The sequence below is a fragment of the Ammospiza caudacuta genome, chromosome 12 (genome assembly GCF_027887145.1).
Source record: "Ammospiza caudacuta isolate bAmmCau1 chromosome 12, bAmmCau1.pri, whole genome shotgun sequence".
Taxonomy (NCBI): Eukaryota; Metazoa; Chordata; class Aves; order Passeriformes; family Passerellidae; genus Ammospiza; species Ammospiza caudacuta.
Window position 1 is genome coordinate 17,855,200 of NC_080604.1, and position 8,072 is coordinate 17,863,271.

At 47.9% G+C, this 8,072-nt stretch overlaps 1 protein-coding gene across 1 annotated transcript in view; it reads right to left on the bottom strand.

Moving 5' to 3' along the window:
- FRMD4B (FERM domain containing 4B) overlaps positions 1–7,352 on the bottom strand; it is a 70,129-nt gene extending 62,777 nt beyond the window's left edge. Inside the window, exon 1 of the mRNA XM_058812842.1 lies at positions 7,188–7,352. The gene's annotated coding sequence lies outside the window, so the exon portion shown is untranslated. The remainder of the gene's footprint in view (positions 1–7,187) is intronic.
- Positions 7,353–8,072: the final 720 nt, after the last annotated feature.

Consider the following 8,072-nt stretch of genomic DNA (forward strand, 5'->3'; position numbering starts at 1 on the left):
TCTGAGCTACAGGGCAGCACTCATTCCACAACCCTTTTCTGTACAGGAGGTAAAACCAAAAAGCTTTGGAAGCTGTGGCAGCTGCAAGCTCACCCCACAGGCTCTGGAGTGTCAATCCCCAGGTGTGACATGACTGAGGCACAGCAATGCCCCAGCACTGTCACAGGTACCAATAACCTGGTCCCAATCCTCCTGCATGGAGAAAAGCTGGAGAACTTCTTGAAGAGGCTTCCATCACTTTCATCCATGGATTTTGGCCAGGGAAAGGTGCCCCCAGCTCAGCAGCTGGAGACACTGAGCTCCTGGAGCCACAGCAGCAAAGCATTCCTTTTTAACTCCCCCAGTGACACTGGGGTGATTTTTTAGATTTATTCCCCACAGCACATCTGCTTGCAGGTCTGTTTCCTCAGGCTGTGGGAAGGGAATTGTGCTGTGTCCCAATCCCAGGGCACCAAGATCCTCAAAAACCCAAAGCCCTGGACCCCTTACTAATGTATTTTCTTTCATCTTTAATTCAGGACACCCAGCTAATCTGAACAATATAATTGATTTTCTCTATGTGCTGGACCAATCCATAAGGAGACGAGCACAGCTGTCTGCCTCAGTCAAGAGCTGCTGTGAACAGTCTTGAGATATTTATACACACACACATCTGTTTTCAGCTTATTCTCATTGATTTGGCATTGTCTGTACAAATGAACAATTTTTGCAACGTGCCCCCAAATTGGTCATCTTAGCAGTTATTTTTAAAAGCCTGCTAATATTTGAGCTATTATCCAGTAAAAGAAGTAGCAACATAAAATTCATGAAGCATCTCTGTGTCTCATCTCATTCCCAACAGGAAATTAGGAGAGAGACATTACACAGCCCTATTTTTGGCAAAACCATACTGAGAGACTGGGAAACAACAAAAATCCAGCATTCCAAATTCACTTGTATTCTCTGTACACAAGTAAGCAGCAAAACTTCAAAAACTGAGAGGACTGAAAGGAGAAACACGCTTTCCACTGTAGAAATACAGTTACACCAAAAAACTGCAGCTCTCCTAATTTACAGGCTGTCAGCAAGAATCTGATTCACCCAAATCTTCAGTAAAAAAGGCAGATAATGAAGGGAAACAAACAATTCTCAAAATATTCATGTGTGGAAATTAAAGCATATGGTGAGACTGTAGCTCTACATAGAAAATTAGCATTATCATAAAGGTTTCATTAGCTGGGAGGAAACAACATGTTGCCTTCCCTTTTTGTCACAAAAAAAAAAGACAAATTCTCCACCTAAAATCAAAGCAGATTTTCCAGAACATGCATCCTTTAAAAAGAAAATCAGCAGAGAAGGCAGAGAATAAAAACCCCTACTTCTTGGCTACTCAGACAAATTCCCTACAATATCCTAAGCCTGACTGGTTATTTGGGAAAACAGCACATGCAGGATATTTATGCTATTTCTCTTGGACAGAAACATCCTCCTTATGCAAAGCTGGTTGTTACATTCAATATTTTTAGACATCCATGTGTGTCATCCCGTTAGGGAAAAAATAAGAAAAAGAGTAATTAGACAGGGTGTAAACAGGAAATCTCAAAAAAACACCCTTAAGCCAAAAAAAAAACAAAACAAAACCAAAGCTGTCAGAATAACACATCTCCTGAAGGGAAGCTCAAGAATGGAGAATTTTGAAGGGTCTGGGGTCAGGAGCAAACCCCAATGTGCTGTATTCCCTCCAGGTCAGATTTCTCCCTCCCAGAACGGGGCAAGTTACAAAAGAATTTACTTGGCCTATGGACACTGACTTCTATTTTTAAGCCTTTTTTGTTTTAAGGTCTAGAGAAAGAAAATAAAGGAAAAAAAAAAAGAAAAGGAGCCAACAAGATCCAAAGCCTACAAACTTTCTGGCCAAAGAAGAGAGGATTACACATAAGCTGCACATAATTAAGACAAAACTGGGAGCTGAGGCTCAGAGCCCTCTCCTGCAGCCACCTAAATACTCATCAGCAGAGCTTTAAACCACCCACATCCAGCAAGGCTTCACACTCTAATGCTCTGAATTCCATGAGAAGTATTTTGGACTCTCCCCCCAGTTCTCCTCTTTCCTTTCTCCCAGTATAAACCCCTTTGTACAGGCCTGGGTGCTCCTGGAAACATCCCAGGTGACACCAGGGATTCGGTCCCAGGTGCACTGAACTGTGCATGTTATTTCCATGAGCTCCTGGCAGGGTAACTGTGTGAAATTAGACTTCACTGGCAGATGGATAGCTCCAAAAGAAGGAAAAAATCACCTGTGCTGATGCATCCAGTGATGAGAGAGAGAAAGGGGAATCATTTTCACTACATAAATGGGCAGCACACAGCCTTAAACCCAGAGTTGGAAGAGTGAGAAATTGGACTGTGGCACATGATTAACACATAGATTATAAAAACTGGCTCATTTATTCCTGAAACAGGCACAGCACAGTGGCTCAGGCAGTCAGAGCACTGGAGAAAATAATACAGCTAACAAAAAGCAGAATTCCCTCTCTCACAAGGCAATGCTGTCCCTTTGCACAGTGACTTCACAAAGCCTCCCAAAATGCCTCCATCCTGCTTTTGGCACTGGCACAGAGGCAGCAGCTCTGCTTTCCAGGTGCACTAAAGAACCAGCCTGGATCTTTAAAGGATATACCATGTCCAAATCCCTGCCTGAGCTGCACTTTACCACCCATTAAAGCATCACCAGTAATTTCTTGTAAAGGTTCTGTTTTTATAATCCAAACTTCTCTTCTGTAACTCATAAGCCTGTAAGAGATTTCAAAGCTTAATACTGAAGCCCCCACACTTCAGATTTTCATTGGCATTTGAGGTGGGTTTTTCCTTTGGTTCTGAAGGCATTTGGGATCAGCTCCTCAGATCAGCACTGCTTCACTGACTTTGGTACAACCAGCCAGCTGATGTCTGGCCCTGAACGTGCACAGCCTGATCAAAATGTGAAATCACACGCAAGAATGTCTTGCCATAAGGAGCTGCCCCAGCCAGGCACATCTCAGGAAAATAAAAACCTTTGCCTGTCCTTCTGGAAGGAAGGGGCCTGCTTGCAGCTGAGGGGAAGAGGGAAAAAGTTATAATAGTTGGAATGACCTCAGAGTTTCCTGGTGTGTCTGTGGGGAGAGCAAAGCTTCATCGTGTTCCAGCACTTGGAGTCACTCAGAGCTGGAAGGAGTAAGCAGGAAAAAAACAGACACAAGTTTGGGGCTACACCAGCATTGCTGTGGAAGCTTTTTAATCAATCTGCACAGATCTCCCAAAACACCCTGATGCACACTCTGGGGAGCCTGTCTGCCCCGACCAGTGTGGGTGCCACCACTCAGTGTCCCACGGTGGGAGATGAAACTGATGGATGAGGATTGGAAATGCTCCACTCTGCCACGAGTGAAGATGTGAGGGAGGGAAGCACTGCCCCAAGCCACTGGCACATCCCACCCCACTGTGCCTCTCCAGCAGCCTCAGATCAGAGCAGAGCCCCTCTGGACTCACTGACAGCTCCTGCAGTGCCCAGTGGGGCAGCTCTGGCTCCCAAACTCCAGTTTCCCCAGTCTCTGCTCCCACCAGCCAGTGTGGCAGCCACAACACCACAGTCTGGCTCACACAGACACAACAAACCTGCACTGATCCCTTCCAGGGCAGGGGCAGAGCTCCCACCAGCTTTATGGGGGCAGACCATGTCTCCAGACATACTGCCTCTCCTTCCTAATCTCCAAGCCATAAAGAAGCCTTTGGCTGGAGTTCTGTCTCCAGTGTAGTCAATTAATTTTGCCATTAATTTTAGTAGGGTCAGGGTTTTGCCTTAAATCGTTTGTTATCTCAGCATTAACCTTTAACAGAAGCCACTATCTGCCTAATGCTCAATAGCCAGTGATGCTGCACAGTGGCTGGCTGCATCTTTCATCCTCTGTGCTCTGGCAAACCCTCCTGTAGGACCAACCAGGTGACTCCAGGTGCCATCCCCCATCCCTCCCAAGGGTCCCAGAGGCCACCTGGGCTCTGCACACTCATCAGATGTTTACCCACAGCACTCAGGGACTGTGCAGAGCCATTCCCAGGCCTCAGGATATTCTCTTTCCCAGCACCAGCCAGGCAGGGACAGACACTTATAACTGCATGACAGGCACAGAAATGTTTTAAGATGAGACAGGCTGGAGAAAAAAGTGCAAGCTTTGCACTTTGGAGCCCCTTTGATGATGGTCTACATGGAAATGTTGGCTGTGCTGCAGTTTGGCAATGAGCTGGAGATAAAGCAGTGCCTGGAACAGAGAGGCTGCCTGGGTTGCATGGCACCTTCCTAAAATAGCCATGAGAGCTGGAGATAGGATGAAAAAACTGGCTCCTGCAGAGCATCAAGTGACTTTCATGTAAGCCCCACCAGCTGAGCCAGTGACAAGTCTGGCACAGGAACAGCCCAAGTGCTCTCCCTCACTGCAGGACTGGGGCTCTGCAGGGCCACGTGCCAACAGACTTTCCATGCAACCCTCCTTTCCCCATTTATTCTATTATTCCTCATGGCAGGGGATGGCAGATCTAAGGGACTCTTTGATTCACTGCATTGATGTCTTGTACAGGGTGACAGGCACGGCCTCTTGGGGTTATTAGAAAGATCCCACTCACCAGAGCAGGTCATGGGGCTCTACATCTCATGAGTATGCTGTAATAAGACCCCAAAAAACTGAGCAAAACCAAAGAACAGCGATAAATTAAAATCCAGGAAACCAATTAATTCAATCTTCCTCAAAATAATAAATCCAGCAACCCAGCCAGGAGTTAAAGCCCTTTGCCAAGAGCAAAATATAAACAGCAGAATTGCAGCTTTATGCTCCCAACCAGGAGTGTGCAGTGTGAAAAACTCACCCCCCTCCTATTCATGAGGAAATCTTGCAGTGTGGCTGCCTTTCCTGATGGCTTTTTCCTGTTCTTGCCTTTGCTCCATCCCACATGGAGGTGCAGGGGCTGCTCACTGTGCACCAGCACAGGATGAAAGCACTGAAGTGCAGGAGGTAGAGGCAAGAACTGCTGCTAAAGTCTGTCTCTGCAGACTCTCCAGCTGCCAAGCAGTGCCCAGGCAGCATTTCACCTATCCTGGCACTGCTCAAGGCCACAGGATCTCCCTGGCAGTGTTATCCCAGATGCTGAGTCCCTCTGACAGAGGGGAGAGGTTTGCTATCCTCTGAAGGATCAGCACCTTTACTGCAGGAGCATGCTCTTTAAAGGTGTCTCAAGCTGAAAACTGAACAGGTCATGTCATTCCAGAGGTGCTGACGGACCATTCTTGCCACTTTGAGTGTATTTAAAACAACAGTGAGAAAAGAAGAGGCAGGCAACTCTACACTAATGCTACTAAAAAAAAAAAAAACTATCTGGAAAATTAATAGGAAACAATCAGTAGAAATCTCAAGTCAATGAAATCCAACATCTGCTTTCCTTGGCAGCACACGGGCAGTAAATTGGTGTCTGCTGGAGACACACTCAGCAGCAGCGCTGAGACACTGCAGGCAGGTCATTACTGCACACAGTCCGCTGGGGTGCTTTGTTCCAGTGCAATCTCCTGGGAATTCAGGGGAAAAAGGTCTCCTGTGGGATCAGAGTGCTTTCCTGCTGCTACCTGACACAACAAATGCTGCCCATGAAGGAGCAGCACCCCCTGTCCCTGAATGAGCAGTGCCCACAGAGGGCAGAAGCGGCCACCTGCCCTCCTGTGCCCTGTCCTGACCTCTGCTCCTCAGCCAGGACGCAAAGCAGTTAAGCTCCAGCTTCTTTGCTTAAGTCTCCACAACAGGAATCTCAGGGTTTATTCTGTGCAGAGCTTCTGGTAACTCCTGAGTTTCACCTCACCCCAGAAGCCATCCCTGACCCACAGAACAAACTCAGCTTTGCCTGTTACAGAAGATGAAAAAATACCCTTAGAGAAGAGTAGTTTCACATCCCTGGAGCCCCACACCCTGTGCTTGATGCCTTTTTGCCTCTCCCCAGCCCTGAAGCTCTCCCCATTTCTGATGGCTTTTCACAGGATGCTCCTCTGTCCCCTGCTCACCCCTGAGTTGGGTTTTTGAGGGAAGGCTCCCAAAGCAGGAGACACATGCAGAGCAAGCACTGATCAAATAACTACCATCCCCTCCAGGCACCATCTCATCCTCCAAAGTCATCTGGAATCTCTTCTTCCCTGCACCCAGCATTTTCCCCTTGGACTTTTCCAGCCACTCATGCTTGGCAACAGCCCCTCAGGAACCCATATGCCAGCCTTGGACTGACATCAGCTAAGAGGGAGATGAAAAATAATTTAAGAAGAAGGCTAAAGCACAAGTCCTTTAAATCTGCAACTCTTTAAAAAAAATTGCAGAGAGCAAATAATTAAAGCAAGAGAAGTCACAGTAGTGGGAATGGGCTGGGGCAGGCAGTGAGCAGCGTTTCTGTGGAGGCAAGGAGCCAACACTGCCAGTGCCAGCAGCTTGCCAGGCACTCAGGGGGCTGATCCAGATGGTTCCACATTTCACTTTTAAAGCAAAACAAGTGCCTTGGATCAAAGGCTCTTTCTCAGCAGCCGTTACCCCCAGCTCTGTGTGCACTGCTGCACCTCCAGGCCACTCTTCCCAGGGGTTTTTCAGGGGGTGAGAGAGGAGGGGACCTCATGAGGAGATATTTAACAGTTGAATTCTGAAAGGAGTTACTGTACCAGGCACCGACCGCCTTGTCTCATGAATCCATGCTTTGTTCGGGTTAAATCACATCTCAGGGCAGCCCATAAGGGTAATCTCTGCAAAGAGGTTTCTCTCTAGCCAGAAGTTAGAGATCTCTGCTCCAGCTGCAGCAAAGTTACCAGAATCCAGCTTGGATTTAGCTGAAGTAGCCAAGGCAGCATTTCCAACAAAGGCAGGAAAAAGCAGCTGTAAATGCAGGGATAAACAAGCAGCCCCTTATCTCCTCAATGGAGTGCAAAAGACGCAAAGAGATTTTTATGGACTGATCCTCCAAGGCAAAGAGAAGAGCAAGCAGAAAGGTTTCAACCCACCCCATCCCAAACTTTCTCTGCTCCGTGCTGCTTCCTGGCTCTCTGGGGCTCCCAGCTCTGAGCTCTGCACGATGTTTAACCCAGGACACACTGCAGGAGCACTAAATAACGTTATCTGTCACTGCTAAGCATCAGAAATTAAAATACAGCCTCTTACCTCCACATTGCACAGCCTGCTGGTTTAAATGGACTGGAGAAACCCAAGGAGTATCCCCAGCATGCATGCATGCACTAAGCCTTCATGTTTTCTGTGCATGTGAGCTGGGGGCAGAAGGGAGACACGATCCCAGGCTCCTTCCGTTGCCATACAGTCTGAAGGAAGTGACCTTAGCGTTTGTGCTTTGATTATACTCAGAAACAAAAGCCCTTCCAGAGTGAGTCAGGGGACACAAGGGGTTGAAATGGGATTGTTAAAAATGGGAAAGCATTACAATTGTGGGCCGGCTGGTTTTGGGTTTTTTTTTTTCCCTGTCTGTGATATTAACCCCTTTATTATAAAACAAAACTGAATGAACAAGCAGGAGTTAGTGAGCAAAGGCACAGCACAGGTGGCAGTCCTGGGGCAGGGAGACACCTCAGTGTGGGATCACGGTCCCTGTGTCACAGAGTGCCCCATGCTGGCAGCTCTGTGCTTGTTGGGAATTGCCATCACCCCTCCAGCTCCTCCACCCCACACACTCCTATCCGGGGTCAGGAGGGGCCTTTGTGTTAAAACTTGGCACTAAAACTTCAATCCACCCCCAGTCTGAACCCCTTGGAGCAAGGCTGAGCCCTGTGGCAGCATCTGAAGGGATACAGAGACAACCAGAGCTTTCCGCTCAGCACAGCCACCCTCACCCCATCCATCAACTGATACCTGCACTGTGCCTCCCTGCATCAGACACCCCCAGGCACAGCATTGCACTGGGCTGCCCAAACTGCCCCCCAAAGCACAGCTCTGCTGCTCTGAGCTGGCTGCTGCACTCTGGGGAGGGAACTCAGAGCAACATGCTCTCATGTCCAACCGAGAGCACGGACATCATGGCTGCGATGGCCTTGTCAC